The 19073-nt window shown below is 38.6% G+C and overlaps 1 non-coding gene across 1 annotated transcript; it reads right to left on the reverse strand.

The window, feature by feature from the left end:
• Window positions 1–15784: 15784 nt before the first annotated feature.
• On the reverse strand, window positions 15785–15903 carry LOC145409565 (5S ribosomal RNA). The gene has a single exon (XR_013899131.1). It is a non-coding gene; the product is annotated as a 5S ribosomal RNA (ribosomal RNA).
• Between the last annotated feature and the right edge of the window lie 3170 nt (window positions 15904–19073).

Genomic DNA, 19073 nt, shown 5'->3' on the forward strand with positions numbered 1-19073 from the left:
CTCCACATATATAGTAAACAGTTAACTTTTGTGTCCAGATGCTGTTCACACCTCAGAACCCATACTTTTAAAGTGTGTTCACTGTTTTGTTTTCATGGAGGACAGTCATGAATAATTAAAAAGGATGAAAAGAGACTGGATATACAAACAGAATTTACCTGAAATATGCCCACATCTCACATATCACCATTGTCAGTCCAAAAACAGTGATCGTACGCTGGTAACGCTGGACATTGGACAATCAGTAGTTTCCCCAAGTCATTTGTAAAGAACATGAATTCCTACTGTTTGTATTAGTTCATTGTATTACTACATTTGGCACTGAAAAGAACATGAGATGGAAGGATGGAATGGAGAGATATATATATGAGAGAGGAATTTGAAGGAATGCAGCCAGGCCACAGCTAGTATACCACCATTGTCAGTCAGAAAACAGTGACTGTATACTGACGTTGAACAGTCAGCAGTTTTCCCCGGTCATTTGTGAAGAACATGAATTCCTTTTGCTTGTATCAGTTCATTGTATTACTGTACAACATTTGACAAAGAAAATGGCATGAAATGGAAGAATAGAGTGGAGAGGTATGTGAGAGTGAGGAAGTTGAAGGAAGGTGGCCATAGGACAGTGGACAGGGTAACATGAAGGCCACCTATTATAGGATGAAGGTATTTGGTAATAGATCGACTGAAAACAGCATGGTTTACAAAGCATAGTTTTTAAAATAAATGTTATAGAAGTGTTACTGGAGTCTGTAGATATACAGTATATCCTTAGTATATTGCGCTAATTCAAACGCTACTCAGTGCACAAAATTGAATAATGATTTAAGTCAGGAGGATCTCCATTTAAGTCACTGGTTCTTGTTTTACGCACTTTTGTATTCATGATTACATGCAAGATAACAGTAGATATGCTGTGTAATAGGTAGTAAAATGATGAAAATCTCCAAGTTATAGTGAATGAACCATGAGAATATAGGAAAATCTCAATTTTAAGAGAAATACTGAATACAAGTGTTAATCAGAATAGACTGTGAGAGAAGGACACTGGTGGTGCATTGTACTGTACTGTACAGTATATATGGTGCTTCTTCATGCAGTAACTAACATGTAAATGCTGATAATGAAAAATGTGAATATGGAAAAGAAATACAAGTAGTGTAAGAAAGGAGCCACAATGTTGCAGTGTATTCATTATATGATGCTTCAAAATGCAGAAAGTAGTGTCTGTGTGAATAATTTAAAATGGGATAAAGTAAGTGCAAATACTCAATTTCAGTCCAAGAAAGGAATCACTAGTGTATATACAATGGTCATATATGTGAAGCTATTGGGAAATGATAAATGTAGAAATGTGGAAATTATAAGTATAGTGTATGGACATGGAAATTATAAGTATAGTGTATGGAACTAGTGTGGTAAATATATATTGTGTGTCTGTATGCAGGAACTGTATAGTATGAAACTAGTGCAGTGAATATATATTGTGCATCTGTATGTAGAATAGTGTAAATAATACTAAATATGGAAAATAAGTGTAAACCAGTATAAATGTAATGTAAAAAAGGAGCCACTAGTGTATGCGGATAATGATGCCGCTGTGTGAATAAAACCTAACAGTGACTGCAGTAGAAATATAAAAAATAAGTGTATGTGGCAGGGTATATAAAAAAGCAGTTGTTGGTCAGTGTGATCATAGTTTAAGAAAAACATCATTGATGTATCAGTAAGTATTTTTGTGCTTCTGTATAGCAGACTTCTTTTCCCTGGCTTTGGTCATCTGTAAGGTTAGGGCCTAAAAAAGTGTGTAGTTGGATGAAAGTTTAACAGTGGGATGGAAACTCCCAGTGCTGCAAGATTTTCAAATGAGGAAATGGCCAACTGTGTAAATTTTATGGGTCAAGAAGAAAATTAAAAGTGAAGGACACTAAAAGCAGTAAAATGTGTGAAAATGGCAAACACATTTTCTTGGAGCAAGAGAAGGCAAAGGCCATATTAATTAGAATGGTCCTCAAAGGGTCAACCTATCAACCCTGACTGATAGAGACTGCATATGCCCAGAAATGACAGCGGATCAACAGTGGAAAACATCTTTGAAATGCAAAATAGAACCAATGGCTTGAATCATGTTCCCTTCATTTTTTGTACCAAAAATTATGCTGAAAAGTGTTGGATTGATTTTTTTGAGCCTATAGGCTTATGATGCCCCTGAAATACTTGGCTATATACTGTATGTCCAAAGCATACAGTAATGTAAAAAGGCATGGTATGAAAACTGTTATGTTAAATTGATCTAAAAAAGAAATGTACAGTTATGTGATTGAGTTGAAAATGCAGTGTTTGGGTGGGTGTGTGAGAGAGAGAGAAGAAAAATACTGTTGCCATCTCCATCATTAATACTGAGCTGTAACAAGGGATGAACACTGAGATATGATGCTCGTTAACAGGAAGTGCTGTGGATACTGACCTACAGAAAATAAACTGTAAAAGTACAAAAGTCTCTGCATAGTTGAAATGTGGGAACTATATGTGTAGAAAAGGAAAATATCAGTGAATATAGAAAAGTGTAAATCAGTTTAAGTAATGTAAGAAAGGAGCCACTACTGTTGCATTGCGTATATACCCTTATATGGTACTACAATATTCAGAAACTAAAGTGTATACAATAGATAGATCTGAAAGGTATGAGAAGAATAATAGGTTTAGCGAAACGATAGCTGTAGATAGAGGTAGATTGATGTGGTTTGGACATGTGGAGAGGATGGGGGATGATAATTGGGTGAGGAAGGTGAGAAGTGTTAATATTGGGGGTGGGGTTATGAGGGGTAGACCGAGAAAGACATGGGACGAGGTCATTAAGTGTGACCTCAGAGTTAAGGGACTGAACAGGGAGGCTGCAATGGATCGTGCAGCGTGGAGAGCTGCCATTAGGTGACCAAGGCCGACACATGCAAGCATGTTGGAGCCTTTAAAAACAAAACGAAATGAAACAAAATGAAATTAGTAGAGCTGAATGGTGCATGAAGAGAAATAAAGAGGTGAAATTTACCTTAAGAGAAGTAGGTAGAGCTGCAAGATACCTGAAGAGAAATATTGCTGACAAGTAGGTGAAGAAAAATAGGTTGAAATGAAATCCTGAAGAGAAATAATGATTGTTGGAATATGCTTGAAGAGTGCCCCATGAACAGGGTGCAGAAACATGATGGATGGGGGCAGGTTGTTCATGGGTGGTTCTGCTGTGGGTGAAAGTTCTTGGGTTGGGGATCAGTAGTTGTGAGTGGGTTCTCGATTGTCCACTTGCGTGGAAGGAGCTGATCCGAGTAACTGATGAGAAAGGTTTGGCTCCAACCCCGTGGAACCTGCGAGGTGGAAACCCCCTGGGGTTGCTCATTCACTTTTTCTGCTGTGATCCACCCTGAACTGGTCTTGCAGTTGTCCTCCTTACCTACTTTGGTTTGCTCCAAAGTAGGCTAGTTTCTTCTTCCCCCACCTACTCTGGGTTTATCCCAAAGTAGGCCTCTGTACTTCAGCTTAGCCCTGAAGTAGAATTCTTTAGCAGATTGACTATCGTAGGATCAGTTAGTAGAGAATTGGAGATTGTAAGTAACAATAATAGAGATGTTTAATTTAGAGAGGAGACAAGAAGGACTTCCCCAGGATAGAGAGAAAAGATATAGATGGTAGGATGAGTGGAGAGAGAAAGACTTGTCAGGATACAGAGATGTGGATGTGAGGGAAGATTAATTGAAGAAAATGGGGGAGAAAGGCAGGATCGGTTAGCAGATAATGGAATGTACTGTATAGTTGTTAGAGAGGAGTGACGAGAGGTAAATCGGTAAGGAGAGAGATGTCGAAGGAACTGCTTTAAGGGATGAGAGAATTGAGGAATTGATAGAAAATATGAGAACAACTGCAAAAGGGTGATGAGCGAGTTTGGATGGCTGTGAAAGGGGCAAGTAGGAATTGGTCACATACACACACGGAACCTTAACCTCTCCTGACCATGTACCGTATCATTATTGTTGATACTGTACTGAATTTTAAAGGAAAGGAAAAATTGGCAGTTGCCCTTTTTTTTTATATGTAGATACATAAAGTTTAGGCAGAATTGCCAAGATCTTCATGCTTCACAGTGAAAACATCAGGAGATAGACCTTCAGCTAGAGTATTGTAAATGACTGGAAGTGCCTGCAAATCTGCAGAGGCTCAAGATGAAACTTTATGAGCACTGGAGAGAGTGCTGGTATTTCTTCTCAATGCATCCCAGCAGAAGACCATTGTACCTTTTTACAGGAATTCCTACAGGATTACCTACCAGCCAGTACACATGATGATTATCTGTGCCTAGTTGATGCAGTCAGCAAGCTACATCAAATGCCGTTATGTATGGAAGAGTGAAAACTAGAGTTAGCAGATATGGAAATATTATTATGAATATAGAAAAATGTACATCAGTATAGGTATAGTGTCAGAAAGGAGACAGCAGTGGTGCAGTGTCGATGTTTGGTGCTAACATATGCTGAAGCTATCATAAATGCTGGTGTGAATGAAAGCAAATGTAGATAGATAAATGTACATTAGTAAAGTAATGCAAGAAAGGTGAGACTATTGGTCAAATGTGTATATATTGTTCTGTCATATGCAGAAACTAATTTATATAGAGAATTTTGGTGTCGGTGAATGTTAATGCAGAAAAGAAATGTAAATTGTGTAAGAATGGAGTCAGTAATGGCACAGTAAATTACAGTAATATTTGGTGCTGTCGTATGGTGAATCTAAAGTGGAAATGCTTTTGCAAAAAAATCTATATTTGAAAATTAAGTGTATATCAGTAAGAATATAACTGTTAGAAATCATCTAGTGATGCAGCATATAAGTATATATTTTGCTCCTGTATATAGAAAGCATTGTGAAATATTTAGTGAAAATGAAGTGATGTATGGAAAACTTCCACGTAAATATAGTGCAAGAAAACCATTGGTGGTGCAGTAGTGTGTATTTGCCGCATCTGTATTCTGAAACCGGACAGTGACTGGAAATATAAGTTTTAAGTTTTGGTGTAATTAAAGAACAATTTTAGGTAAGATGGATTAGTGTATAATAAGTGTAATCTAGTGCTTCAGTATGGGATACCTGTTTACCACAGTGTTACCTACGAGGAAAGATGGATCCTAAAGACATATTCAAGTGGATGAGAAAGTGTTTACTTACGAGGATACACCCAGGGCTGCCCAGTTTTACTAAGAAGTGGCCAATATTGTAAATTTTACAGGGAAATTAAAAGTAGCCAAATACAAAAATGGCAAGCATTCTTTCTTTGAGAAAAAGAAAGCAGAAGCTAAATGTGATTACATTGGCCCTCAATAGGATTTCCCACCTACCATGGCTGACACACTACACATGTCCAGACCTGATATCAGATCTACAGCTGAAAACATATTTGAACTGCATTAGAAATGTTTTTAATTTCCATATTAGACCTGTGGATGATATTGAGTGATAATGGCAAAACCAGCTGACACATATAGACCATCACAGAACAATGGAGGAAACTAAGAGGATTCATCCTGGGTGCCTTTGGCACCAGTGATAAGATCTGCATGGTGCTTCTGTGAGACCTGGTACTACTCAGGCTTGGGTACTGCAGCCAGTTGTGCAACCTATCAATCGAAAGAGAAATTGAGAAAGTCAAGGCCTCTCAGCAAATTTTGCTGAGCAAAATTCCCTCAACAGCAAGTAGAACTTACTGGGAATGCCTTGAAGTTCTTCAACTGTTGCTCAGTCTCAGATTGGCATATTTGTTCCTCGTCATATTTACATGCAGGACCCTTAAACCCAAGTTTCTGATACAGGTATATGGTGAGTTCCAGCTACAGGAGATCATGCTGCATCCAAGGATCCAGAGCAAATTGAGAACCTGAGGACCCAGTTTGCCATTAGCCTTACCATGACAGGGGCCAGCCTGTCCAACAGACTACCTACATGTCTGAGAAACATGTCATATGCACCTGTGGAAGCCTTCGTTGAAAGTGGATGTTCTGGAGAGTACTGAAGACAGACGTCTGCTTTGTGCATGCTACATCTGACCTTCATAAAAGATGGTAGAATACAGTATACCATTGTATTTGTGGGAACATAAGTGGATGCAGCAGCACTGCATGTAACTATGGCAGAGTGGCTGATATCTTAAACAGAGATTCTCCGGATTCAGATGATTATTCAGTTTTGACCACACGGTAGTGTCTGAATTAGCTCATTAAATCACAGCAGTTCATACTGGTTCATAAACATTTGCGCACATCCTACAGTTTTAGATATACTGTATTATTATTATACTAAATATTACCGTAATTTCTGTTTTAAGGGCTAGAGTTGTTAATGAATGGTGTTTGATGGAATGTCTTTAATTTGATGTATGCTGATGATGAGTACTACTTGCAAATATCAGACGAGAACTTGGTAAACTAGTGCAGAATTTTGTAGATGTCTGTGAGCATCATGCCCTGAGGGTAAATGTAGACAAGTAAAGAGATGGTTATTGAGAGAGAAGTGGCTCCCAGTGTTATGTTACAGTGAATGAAGAGAGACTGGAGTTGGTGAGAGAGTTCAAATACCTGGGTACAGTGATAGAAAAGAGGGGAAAATTGCAAAAGAAGTGGAAAGTAGAGGGACACAAGGAAAGAAAGTAGTTAGTGGTATGAAGGCCTTGATAAGAAACAGAGGCTCGAGTGTTGCACCTGCGTGAGACTTTGATGAAGGGTGTGAGACTAAGGTGTGGTACAAAAAAAAAAGTCAAGAGTAAGAGCAGAGGAGGTGGGACTGCTGAGGAATGTATGTGGAGTACAGAGAGTGGATAGGATACAGAATAATGTGATTTGTGAAAGATGCAGAGTGAGGAAGTCTGTAGACAGCAGAATCGAAGAGTGTACTGAGATGGTATGGTCATGCAGAGAGAATTGATGACAGTAGAGTTGTTAAAAAAGGATATCTGAGCAAATTTGAAGGAGGGAGGAGGTGAGGTAAGTCAAGAAGATGGAGAGAATTGGTGGATGAGTGTGAGAGGAAGAGCTTTATGGATTTGGTGAGGCTACGTTACTGACGATCAAGCTGGCTTCATGAAGTTTGTGTTGAAAGGCACATTATAAGGGATTTGGAACCCATTTTTAACGTTGCAACATTCGCATTGACTATCGGATAGGTATAAATGAAGCTACGGTAAGTGATGAAAACTTTTGGCCTATCAGTTGGAGCAAGGATTCCGTGGGCTTGAATGATGAGTGAGTGGAAGTGTTGCCCTTTGAAGTGGGCTGACTTTGGCTGTCTGGATGTTGCTACTCCTCACCCCACTGAGTGGGAATGGAGGTCCGGATGTTGATGATGATGAATATTACTTCATTAATAACCACAACAGTTCTTACAGCTTTGTATATAATCTTAATATAGCTTCTTTTTCTTCATCAGTAATCGCAGCATTTTGATAATTTCGAGTACAGTATCCCCATTCCGTAAACTATCTCAGTGTTCTTCCTCAGTGATATACTGCATTTTGAACATTTGAAGCATTCACATTTCGTATAGAATTGCAGTCCATTTTCAAATCTCTTCCAGTCAACAGTGAGACTCCTGGTACCTTAAGGCACTGTTCCATATTATATGTATTTCTCTTAAAACTTCACGCAAGATAGATATGCAGTGTATTAGGCAGCAAAATAATGGAAAATCCAAGTTACAATGAATAACCCATGATAACAGGAAAATCTAATTATAAGGGAAATAAAGAAAACAAGCAATTAGTGTAAGAAAGGAGCCACTGTGGTGCAGTGTGATTGGTATATGGTGCTTTGAAATGGAGAAAGTAGTGTCAATGTGATTTAATGAAAATGGGGATAAGTAAGCATAAAATCTGCTTTAATTTAGTTCAAGAACTGAGTCACTAGCATATGTGGTGGTGATGTATGTGAAAGTATTGTAAATAAATGGAAATGTAGAGGAAAAGGAAATAATAATGTAAGGAGGAACTAGTTCTGAGATTATGTAGTGCTTCTACATGTAGACATTATAGTGTAAATAATGCTAAGTATATAAAGGAAGTGTAAATTAGTATACATACATTGTAAAAAAAAGCAGCCACTATTTATGTGCATATATGGTACTCTTGTATGCACAAACTTAACAGTGACTCCAGTAAAACTCAAAGAGGAGAGTATGTGGTAGTGCATATAAATAGCTGCTGTTGGTCATTGTGAATATAATGTAAGATAGATCACACTGGTGTAGAAATAAGTGTTTGTGGTTGTGTATGGTAGACCTCTTTTCCTTGGCTTTTGTTAACCCTAAGTTTAGGGTGTAAAAGTGTGCAATTGCATGAAATATTTTAGAATGGCTTTGAAGCTCCCAGGGCTGTCAAATTTTCCATTGAAGTGGCCAACTGTGTAAATGTTATTGGTTAATAAAGGGGAAATTAACAGTGAAGGACATTAAACACAGCCAAATGTGTGAGAATGGCAACCATATTCTAGGAAGAAGTAAAGCAAAGGCCCAATGTAATTTGACTATTCATTGAGAGGCCAACCTAGCAACTCATGCTAATGCAAACTGCACAGTGGATCTATAGCTGAAAACATCTTTGAACTGCAGAATTGAAAATCATCAGTTTGAATCATGTGCCATCCAGCTTTCTTACCAAGATAATGTACCAGAAAAAACATGTTTGATTCTTGGAGCATATATGAACGTCATGCCTCTGAAATACTTTGTTACATACTTGTACTGTATGTCCAGTGTTGTGATGTGATAAGTAAGTGTTAAGTTAAATAAAGCTAGAAAAGAAACGTTATGTGATGAACTTATAAATGCCAGCGTATGAGAGGATAGTGTTGTGCAAAAAAAGAAAAAACTGTGGTAACTAAACTCTTCACTTTGGCTATTCATAAAATTGCAGTTTCTCCAGCTTTAATGCTGAACCCTAACAAGGAGTGAACACTAGAATGTGATGCTAGGTAAGAAGTGCTGTGAACAGGATGTTGATCTTTAGTATTGTCCAAGTCTGCTGCTGACCTACAGGAAAAAAGGTGTATAAGGACAAGTCTCCACGTAGTTAAAATGTGTAAACTATATGAAGTAAATATAAATGTCAGTGTGAGTATAGGAAAGTGTTATATAGTTTAAGTAGCTAAGGAACGGAGTCACTATACAGCATAGTGGTGTAATATGTGTATATATCTTATTATTGTATACAGAAACGAAACTACTCAACATGTGAATTTGGAAAATAAGTGCAAATATGCAGAGACTGAAAAAGCTGCCACAAGTGATACAATAATTGTTATAAATAAAGCTCCTACTACCAAATAAAGGAAAGTGTAAATATTAAGTACAGGTTTAAATCTTTTGAAAGTGTAAAAAAAATTTGATCGTGTTAGTGCGTACAGTACATGATGCTCTCGTATGGAGAAACCGAACAGTGCCTGAGAATATGGAAAATAAATGGGTGTAAAAAAAGGAGCCACTTGTATTTACCTATTTGTATTTACCTATTTGTAGTATACAGGAATTGAGCAATGCTCGTGTTGTCCTGTCTCCATATCCACATTTATCAAGTCTACCTTTACACACATGAATGTTTTTCTCATGCACCACCTCTTTGTCTGAGTCGTTCTAAATATTTAAGAATATACCTAATTGTGATATACACGGAATGTACTATACTCGTGGGTTTCTGTCGCTGTTTCTCAATAAGTCGAATTTAACTTTAAACTCGTTTAAGTTTTTAGACTGGACGATCTCTTTGTCCAGGCTATTCCATAAGTCTATACTTCTGTAAGGAAAGCTATATTTCTTGATATCCTTCAAGCAGCTTGACTTTTTCAATTTCATTCCATGTCCTCTTGTTGCTCTCTTATCCCATACAAACAGATCTTCTTTGTCAATTTTATCTACTCCCACCATGGTCCTGAACACCGCAATCATGTCTCTCCTCTTTCTCCTTTCCTCTAACGAAGGCAAATCCAGTTTTTCCAGCCTCTCTCTGTATGACAGGTCTGTCAGACTGGGGACCATCTTGGTTGCTGTTCTTTGTATTCTCTCAATCTTGTTTATATCTTTCTTTTTGTGTGGGCACCACACTACCGCTGCATATTCTAACCTGGGGCGGATCATGGCCACTATCAATTTTTTCATCATTTCCTCATCCATATAATGAAATGCTACTCTTATGTTAGTCAAGAGCTTATAAGTCTCTCCAACTATCTTGTTAATGTGCTTTTCTGGTGACAAACTATCTTGGACCAGCACTCCCAAATCTTTCTCTTCTCTCCTTTTTGTGATTAATTCATTACCCAAAAAATAATTCAGTGATGGTCTCCTGGTACTTTTACCCATTTCCAATATTTTACATTTCTTTACATTAAATTTCATTTCCCACGTCCGGCTCCAATTGTGTATCCTATCCAAATCCTCCTGCAGTATTTTACAATCCTCCTCAACCTCTATCTTCCTCAAGATCTTTACATCATCAGCAAACAGACTCGCGTAACTGTTCACTCCATCTACCATATCATTTACATAAATCAGGAACATTACTGGCTCCAACACTGAGCCTTGAGGGACTCCACTTGTTACTTCCCTCCATCCAGACATCTTTTCCTTTATTACTGTCCTCATTTGTCTGTCTCTCAAAAAGTCTCTCATCCATTCCAGAAGTTTCCCCTTTAGTCCTCCTATATATTCTAGTTTCCACATTAGTCTCTTATGAGGTACCTTGTCAAAGGCCTTCTCTAAGTCTAAGTACACACAATCCACCCAACCATCTCTCTCCTGTACCACATCAATTGCTCTTGAGTAAAAGCTCAACAAGTTTGAAACACATGACCTTCCACTTCTGAATCCAAACTGACATTCAGCCAAAATATTCATCTCTTCCAGATATTTTATCCATCTGTCTTTCAGGATTCTCTCACACAATTTTGCGACCATGCTGGTTAGAGACACTGGTCTATAATTCAGGGGTTCTTCCCTATTTCCTCCCTTGTAAATTGGTACCACATTTGCCCTCTTCCATTCTTTTGGCACTTTCCCCTCGTCCAGTGAGCATACAATTAAGCTGTGAATTTTATCCGCCAGTTGTTCTCTGCATTCCTTCAGTACCCAATTAGAAATTCCATCAGGTCCTGGGGCTTTCCTTACATCTTGAGTTTCCAGTAATTTATACACTTCCTGCACCTCCACTTTTATATCTTTCATCACCGGAACATTTCTAATCACTCCCTCCCCTTCCACAAGCTCCTTTTCTTTAGTGAAAACTGACTGGAAACGTTTGTTCATTATTTCTGCTTGCATTGACGCATCCTTAAAGACCTCTCCATCAACTTTCAGCTTGGTGATTCCTTCCTTTTGTTTCAGTTTGCCATTAACAAATCTATAAAACAGTTTGGGTTCATCCTTGCATTTGTCAATTATACCTTTTTCAAAATTCCTTTCTTCTTCCCTACGTATTCTTGTGTATTCGTTTCTTGTTCTTTTATATTCTTCCTTTGTTCTGTCGTTACCTCTCTTTCTCCAATTGTTCCACGCCTTATCTCTCTTTTTTTTGGCTATCATACACCTTCTATTAAACCACTCCTTTTTCCTGTTTTCTTTCCCTCTTACTCTTGGTACAAATTTTTCCACTCCCAAATTATAGAGGTCTAGAAAGACATCCCACTTCCTCTGTATCTCTCTTGTTTCTCTGAATTTTCTCCAATCCGCATTTTCAAAAAAGTTTCTCAATCCTGTAAAATTTGCTTTGCCAAAGTTGTATCTTGCCTGTCTATGAAGCTCGTCTCTTGGCTCAACGTTTCCTATTAACATCTGGAACTCAATGACCACGTGATCACTTTTTCCCAAAGGGCAGGAATATTCCAATGATTCTATTATATCGGGTTCTTTGGTGAACAGTAAATCTAACCTTGCTGGTGTGTCCTCACCTCGAAACCGTGTCTCTTCTTTGACCCACTGCGTCATCACATTATTCATTATTATATTTAATAACATAGTACCCCACGAATCCTCGCCGCCTCCCGAGTACCATTCCTCCCAGTTCACCTCTTTACAATTAAAGTCACCCACCAAAATTATATTATTGCTTTTCTCAATTATTTTTTGCAAGTAGCTAGCCATATCTGACAACATCTCATGGTATTCGTCATCCTTCCATGCTCTCGTCTTTGGGGGAACATACACTACCGCCATATCTCTCTTAACATTCTCTCCAGTTGTGATAGAGAGCATATGATGCTCCTGTAAGGAGAAACCAGAGAGGGACTAGGAATATGGAAGATAAATAGGTGTGATTGTGAATAAAGAACAGTTTGTCCGTGAAAAATATAGTGCAAGAAAACAGTTCAAGAGGAAACTAGACATACACTGGAAAGAATACTGATATTTCTTCATGGAGCATCCCAGCTGAGGAGCAGTGTACTTGTTTGGACTGGGATGCCAACAGCACTACCATTAAATATGGTGATGATGATGCATCTACTGTACTCAGTTGATGGAGTGAGCAAACTGGAACAAATGCTGGTATGGTAGAGTGAAAAGTCAGAAATAGTGATAGTACATAACATAGAAGGGGGGGGGGGGAATAAAAAAAAAATAAAATAAAAATAAAAATGTTGAAATAATTATAGATGTGTAAATGAATATAAATATAGTGTAGAAAGTGGAGAGCTAACAGTGCAGTGTGTGTAATGTGAAGATACATGAAGAGAAATATAGAGTTTAAGGATGCCTGAAGAGAAATATACACTTAAGTGAAAGGCATCTGAATAGAAACAAGAACAACTGAAAGATGTTTAAAGAGAAATAATGAGAGCTGAACAATGCCTGAAGAAATATAGTTACATGATGCGAGACACCTGTAGAGAAGTGGAGTTGAAACATTCCTCAAGAGGTAGAATGGAAATTTTCTTTAAGAGAAACGGGTGAAGCTGAAACATGCTGGAAGACAGACAGGTAGAGCTGTAATATGCCTGAAGAGAAATGGATAAAGCTGAAATGTTCCAAAAGAGCTCAAAGGTAGTCGAAGAGAAATAGGTAGAGTTGTAAGTTACCGGTGTAGAAATAGATAGAGGTGTAAGGTACTTGAAGAGGTAAGAAGTGAAAGGTACCTTAAGATAAATCTAAAATGTAACTGTACCTCAATAGGAGGAGGTAGGGTTGCAAGGTACAGGAAGAGATACAGGTAGTACTGAAAAGTACCCGCAGAGAAACAGGCACAGGTGAAAGGTACGTGAAGAGTAGAGCTGAAGGGTGGCTAAGGGAAATGAATGAAGCTGAAGAGAAATATCGATTGTTGGAATATGCCTGAAGAGCGCCTTGTCAGCAAGGTGCATAAACATGATGGATGGGGGCTGGTTGTTCTTGGGTGGTTCTGCTGTGGGTGAAAGTTCTTGGGTTGAGGATCAGTAGTTGTGAGTGGGTTCTTGATTGTCCACTTGCGTGGAAGGAGCTGATCCGAGTAACTGATGAGAAAGGTTCGGCTCCAACCCTGTGGAACCTGCGAGGTGGAAACCCCCCGGGGTTGCTCATTCACTTTTTCTGCTGTGATCCACCCTGAACTGGTCTTGCAGTTGTTCTTCCCACTTACTTTTGGTTTGCTGCAAAGTAGGCTAGTTTCTCCTTCCCCCACCTACTCTGGGTTTATCCCAAAGTAGGCCTGTGTACTTTATCATCCTTTTTCTGTGCCTGTCGTCCTCTCTTCCTATTTCTCCCATCTCTCTTGTCACTTATTGCTTTTCTTTCCTTTACAGGTGGCTTTACATTGAGTGACAAGCCAAATGGTTTCCTGTAAGCCAAGAAACCATTTACAACGCTGGGTGGTAACCATATAACCAAATCATATGTGCTCCCTACGTGTCAGCAAGTGGGTTGGTGGAGGGTTAGTGCCCCTCCCCGTAAAACAAATAACTCAAAGTCAAATGGCCACCCCTTACGGGATTATGGCATCTGGCAATAGATAGATAGATAGGCCTGTGTACTGCAGCTTTGCCATGAAGTAGAATTCTTTTAGGAGATTGACTATTGAAGAATCAGTTAGTAGAGAAATGGAGATAGATAGTATCTGTGATACAAATATTAAGTTATGGGAGGAGATAGGGAGGACCCCTCAGGAATGAAAGAAAAGGTATGGATGGAAGGATGATTAGAAAGATTTGTCAGGAGAGAGGGATGTAAATGATGGGGATGATTGGTTGAGTGGATGGCGGATGAGGCAGGATTGCTTATCAGCAAATGGAATGTATAGTCATGAGAGAACAGTGGCAACAGATTAATCTGTAAGGAGAGAGGTTTCCAAGGAACTGTTCCGAGGGATTCGAGGAGTGAGGAATTGATAGAGAATGATGACGAGAATAACTGTCAGAGGATAAGAAGCAAGTTTGGATGGATGTGAAAGGCGCAAGTAAGAAGTGGTCAGAAACATACATGGCCTCTCGGCCTCTCCAGGCAAGGTATCACTATTGTTGATACTGATTTTCCAGACAAGCTGAAATTGGCAGTTACTTGCATATTTTTGTATATGCAGATGCATAAAGTTAAGCCAAACTTGCCAAGATCTTTAAGCTCCACAATAAAAACATCAGGAGATGGACCTTCAGCTAAAGAATTGTAAATGACGAACTACCTGCCAGAGGACAAAATGAAAACTGCAAGCCTGCAAAAGATCAAGATGAAAGTAGATGAGCACTGGAGAGAGTGCTGGTATTTCTTCACAGAGCATCCCAGTAGATGACCTGTTTAACCTTGTACTAGGATTCCAACAGGAGTACCTACCAGCCACTTCACATGATTATCTGTTCCCAGCGAAAGCAGTTGACAATCTACAACGAATGCTGCCATGAATGCAGGAGTTTAAAACTAAAGTTAATTTTGATATTTTTGAGTACAGCATCCCCATTCCATAAACTGTCTCAATATTATTCCTCAGTGATATACTGCATTTTGAACATTTGAAGCATTCACATTTTGTATTGAATCGTAGTCCCATTTTCAAGTCTTCCAGTCAACAGTGAGACTCCTGGTACCTTAAGGCACTGTTCTATATTACATGTATTTGTCTCAAAAGTACATGCAAGATAGATATGCCGTGTATTAGGCAGGAAAATGATGGAAATACCAAGTTACAGTGATTGAATCATAACATAGAAAAATCAAATTTTAAGAGAAATATAGAAAACAAGCAGTTAGTGTAAGAAAGGAGCCACTGTGGTGCAGTGTTATTTGTATATGGTTCTTTGAAATAGAGAAAGTAGTGTCTGTGTGATTTAATGAAACTGGGGATAAGTAAGCATAAGATTTGCTTTGATATAGTTCAAGAATTGAGTCACTAGTATATGTGGTGGTGATGTATGTGAAAGTATTGTAAATAAATGGAAATGTAGATGAAGAGGAAATAATAATGTAAGGAGGAACTAGTTCTGAGATTATGTAGTGCTTCTACATGTAGACACTATAGTTTAAATAATGCTAAGTATATAAAGGAAGTATAAATTAGTATACATATATTGTAAAAAGCAGCCACTATTTATGTGCATATATGGTACTCCTGTGTGCAGAAAATTAACAGCGACTACAGTAAAAATCTAAGAGGAGAGTATGTGGTAGTGCATATAAATAGCTGCTGTTGGTTTCATTCATTCATTCATTGCCAGATGCCATGTATCCCAGACGGGGTGGCCAAGGACTTAGAGTTAATTGTTTTACAGGGAGGGGCACTAATCTTCCACGAACCCCACTTGACACGTAGGGATGCCAACAGCATCTGGTTTTCCCAGGCGGTCACCCATCCAAGTACTAACCAGACCCAACGTTGCTTAACTTCGCTGATCGGACGGGAAGCGGTGTACTCAACGTGGTATGGCCTTGGTCATTGTGAATATAGTGTAAGATAGATTCCACTAGTGTAGAAATAAGTATTTGTGGTTGTGTATGGTAGACCTCTTTTCCTTGGCTTTTGTTAACTCTAAGTTTAGGGTGTAAAAGAGTGCAATTGTATGAAATATTTTAGAATGGCTTTGAAGCTCCTGGGGCTGTCAAATTTTCCATTGAATTGGCCAACTGTGTAAATGTTATTGGTTAATAATGAGGAAATTGACAGTGAAGGACATTAAACACAGCCAAATATATGAGAATGGCAACCATATTCTAGGAAGAAGTAAAGCAAAGGCCCAATGTAATTTGACTATTCATCGAGAGGCCTACCTAGCAACTCTTGCTAGTGCAAACTGCACAGTGAATCTATAGCTGAAAACATCTTTGAACTGCAGAATCGAAAATCATCAGTTTGAATCATTTGCTATCCAGTTTTCGTCCCCCGAAATTTAACCAGAAAGAATAAGTTTGATTCTTGGAGCATATATGAACGTCATGCCTCTGAAATACGTTGTTACATACTTGTACTGTATGTCCATTGTTGTGATATGAAGAGTAAGTGTTAAGTTAAATAAGGCTAGAAAAGAAACGTTGTGTGATAAACTTATATATGCTAGCGTATGAGAGGATAGTGTTGTGCAAAAAAAGAAGAAACTGTGGTAACTAAACTCTTCACTTTGGCTATTCATAAAATTGCAGTTTCTCCAGCTTTAATGCTGACCACTAACAAGGAGTGAACACTAGAATGTGATGCTAGGTAAGAAGTGCTGTGAGTAGGATGTTGATCTTCAGTATTGTCCAAGTCTGCTGCTGACCTATAGAAAAAAAGGTGTATAAGGACAAGTCTCCATGTAGTTAAAATGTGTAAACTATATGAAGTAAAAATAAATATCAGTGTGAGTATAGGAAAGTGTTATATAGTTTAAGTAGCTAAAGAACGGAGTCACTATACAGCATAGTGGTGTAATATTTGTATATATCTTATTATTGTATACAGAAACTTAACTACTCTACATGTGAATTTGGAAAATAAGTGCAAATATGCAGAGACTGAAAAAGCAGCCACAAGTGATTGAATAATTGTTATACATAAACCTCCTACTACCAAATAAAGGAAAGTGTAAATATTAAGTATAGGTTTAAATCTTTTGAAAGTGTAAAAAAAAATTTGATCGTGTTAGTGCGTACAGTACATGATGCTCTCGTATGGAGAAACCAAATAGTGCCTGAGAATATGGAAAATAAATGGGTGTAAAAAAAGGAGCCACTTGTGATAGAGTGCATATGATGCTCCTGTAAGGAGAAACCAGAGAGGGACTAGGAATATGGAAGATAAATAGGTGTGATTGTGAATAAACAACAGTTTGTCCGTGTAAAATATAGTGCCAGAAAACAGTTCAAGAGGAAACTAGATATGCACTGGAAAGAATACTGATATTTCTTCATGGAGCATCCCAGCTGAGGACCAGTGTACTTGTTTGGACTGGGATGCCAACAGCACTACCATTAAATATGGTGATGATGATGCATCTACTGTACTCAGTTGATGGAGTGAGCAAACTCGAACAAATGCTGGTATGGAAGAGTGAAAAGTCAGAAATAGTGATAATACATAACATAGAAAAAAAAAAAAAAAAAGTTGAAATAATTATAGATGTGTAAATGAATATAAATATAGTGTAGAAAGTGGAGAGCTAACAGTGCAGTGTGTGTAATGTGAAGATACATGAAGAGAAATATGGAGTTTAAGGATGCCTGAAGAGAAATATACACTTAAGTGAAAGGCATCTGAATAGAAACAAGAACAACTGAAAGATGTTTAAAGAGAAGTAATGAGAGCTGAATGATGCCCGAAGAAATATAGTTACATGATGCGAGACACCTGTAGAGAAGTGGAGTTGAAACATTCCTCAAGAGGTAGAATGGAAATTTTCTTTAAGAGAAACGGGTGAAGCTGAAACATTCTGGAAGACAGACAGGTAGAACTGTAATGTGCCTGAAGAGAAATGGATAAAGCTGAAATGTTCCAAAAGAGCTCAAAGGTAGTCGAAGAGAAATAGGTAGAGTTGTAAGTTACCGGTGTAGAAATCGATAGAGGTGTAAGGTACTTGAAGAGGTAAGAAGTGAAAGGTACCTTAAGATAAATCTAAAATGTACCAGTACCTAAGGAGGAGGAGGTAGAGTTGCAAGGTACAGGAAGAGATACAGGTAGTACTGAAAGGTACCCGAAGAGAAACAGGCATAGATGAAAGGTACGTGAAGAGTAATAGGTAGAGCTGAAGGGTGGCTAAGGGAAATGAATGAAGCTGAAGAGAAATATCGATTGTTGAAATATTCCTGAAGAGCGCCTTGTCAGCAAGGTGCATAAACATGATGGATGGGGGCTGGTTGTTCTTGGGTGGTTCTGCTGTGGGTGAAAGTTCTTGGGTTGAGGATCAGTAGTTGTGAGTGGGTTCTCGATTGTCCACTTGCGTGGAAGGAGCTGATCCGAGTAACTGATGAGACAGGTTCGGCTCCAACCCCGTGGAACCTGCGAGGTGGAAACCCCCCGGGGTTGCTCATTCACTTTTTCTGCTGTGATCCACCCTGAACTGGTCTTGCAGTTGTTCTTCCCACCTACTTTTGGTTTGCTGCAAAGTAGGCTAGTTTCTTCTTCCCTCACCTACTCTGGGTTTATCCCAAAGTAGGCCTGTGTACTTCAGCTTTGCCATGAAGTAGAATTCTTCTAGGAGATTGACTATTGACGGATCAGTTAGTAGAGAAATGAAGATAGATAGTATCTGTGATACAAATATTAAGTTATGGGAGGAGATAGGGAGGACTACTCAGGAATGAAAGAAAAGGTATGGATGGAAGGATGATTAGAAAGACTTGTCAGGAGAGAGGGATGTAAATGATGGGGATGATTGGTTGAGTGGATGGCGGATGAGGTAGGATTGCTTATCAGCAAATGGAATGTATAGTCATGAGAGAACAGTGGCAACAGATTAATCTGGAAAGAGAGAGGTGTCCAAGGAACTGTTCTGAGGGATTCGAGGAGTGAGGAATTGATAGAGAATGATGATGAGAATAACTGTCAGAGGGTAAGAAGTAAGTTTGGATAAATGTGAAAGGTGCAAGTAAGAAGTGGTCAGAAACACATATGGACTCTCGGCCTCTCCAGACAA

This window comes from Coenobita brevimanus, chromosome 81 (genome assembly GCF_032717465.1).
Source record: "Coenobita brevimanus isolate Jiangsu-jjx chromosome 81, ASM3271746v2, whole genome shotgun sequence".
Taxonomy (NCBI): domain Eukaryota; kingdom Metazoa; phylum Arthropoda; class Malacostraca; order Decapoda; family Coenobitidae; genus Coenobita; species Coenobita brevimanus.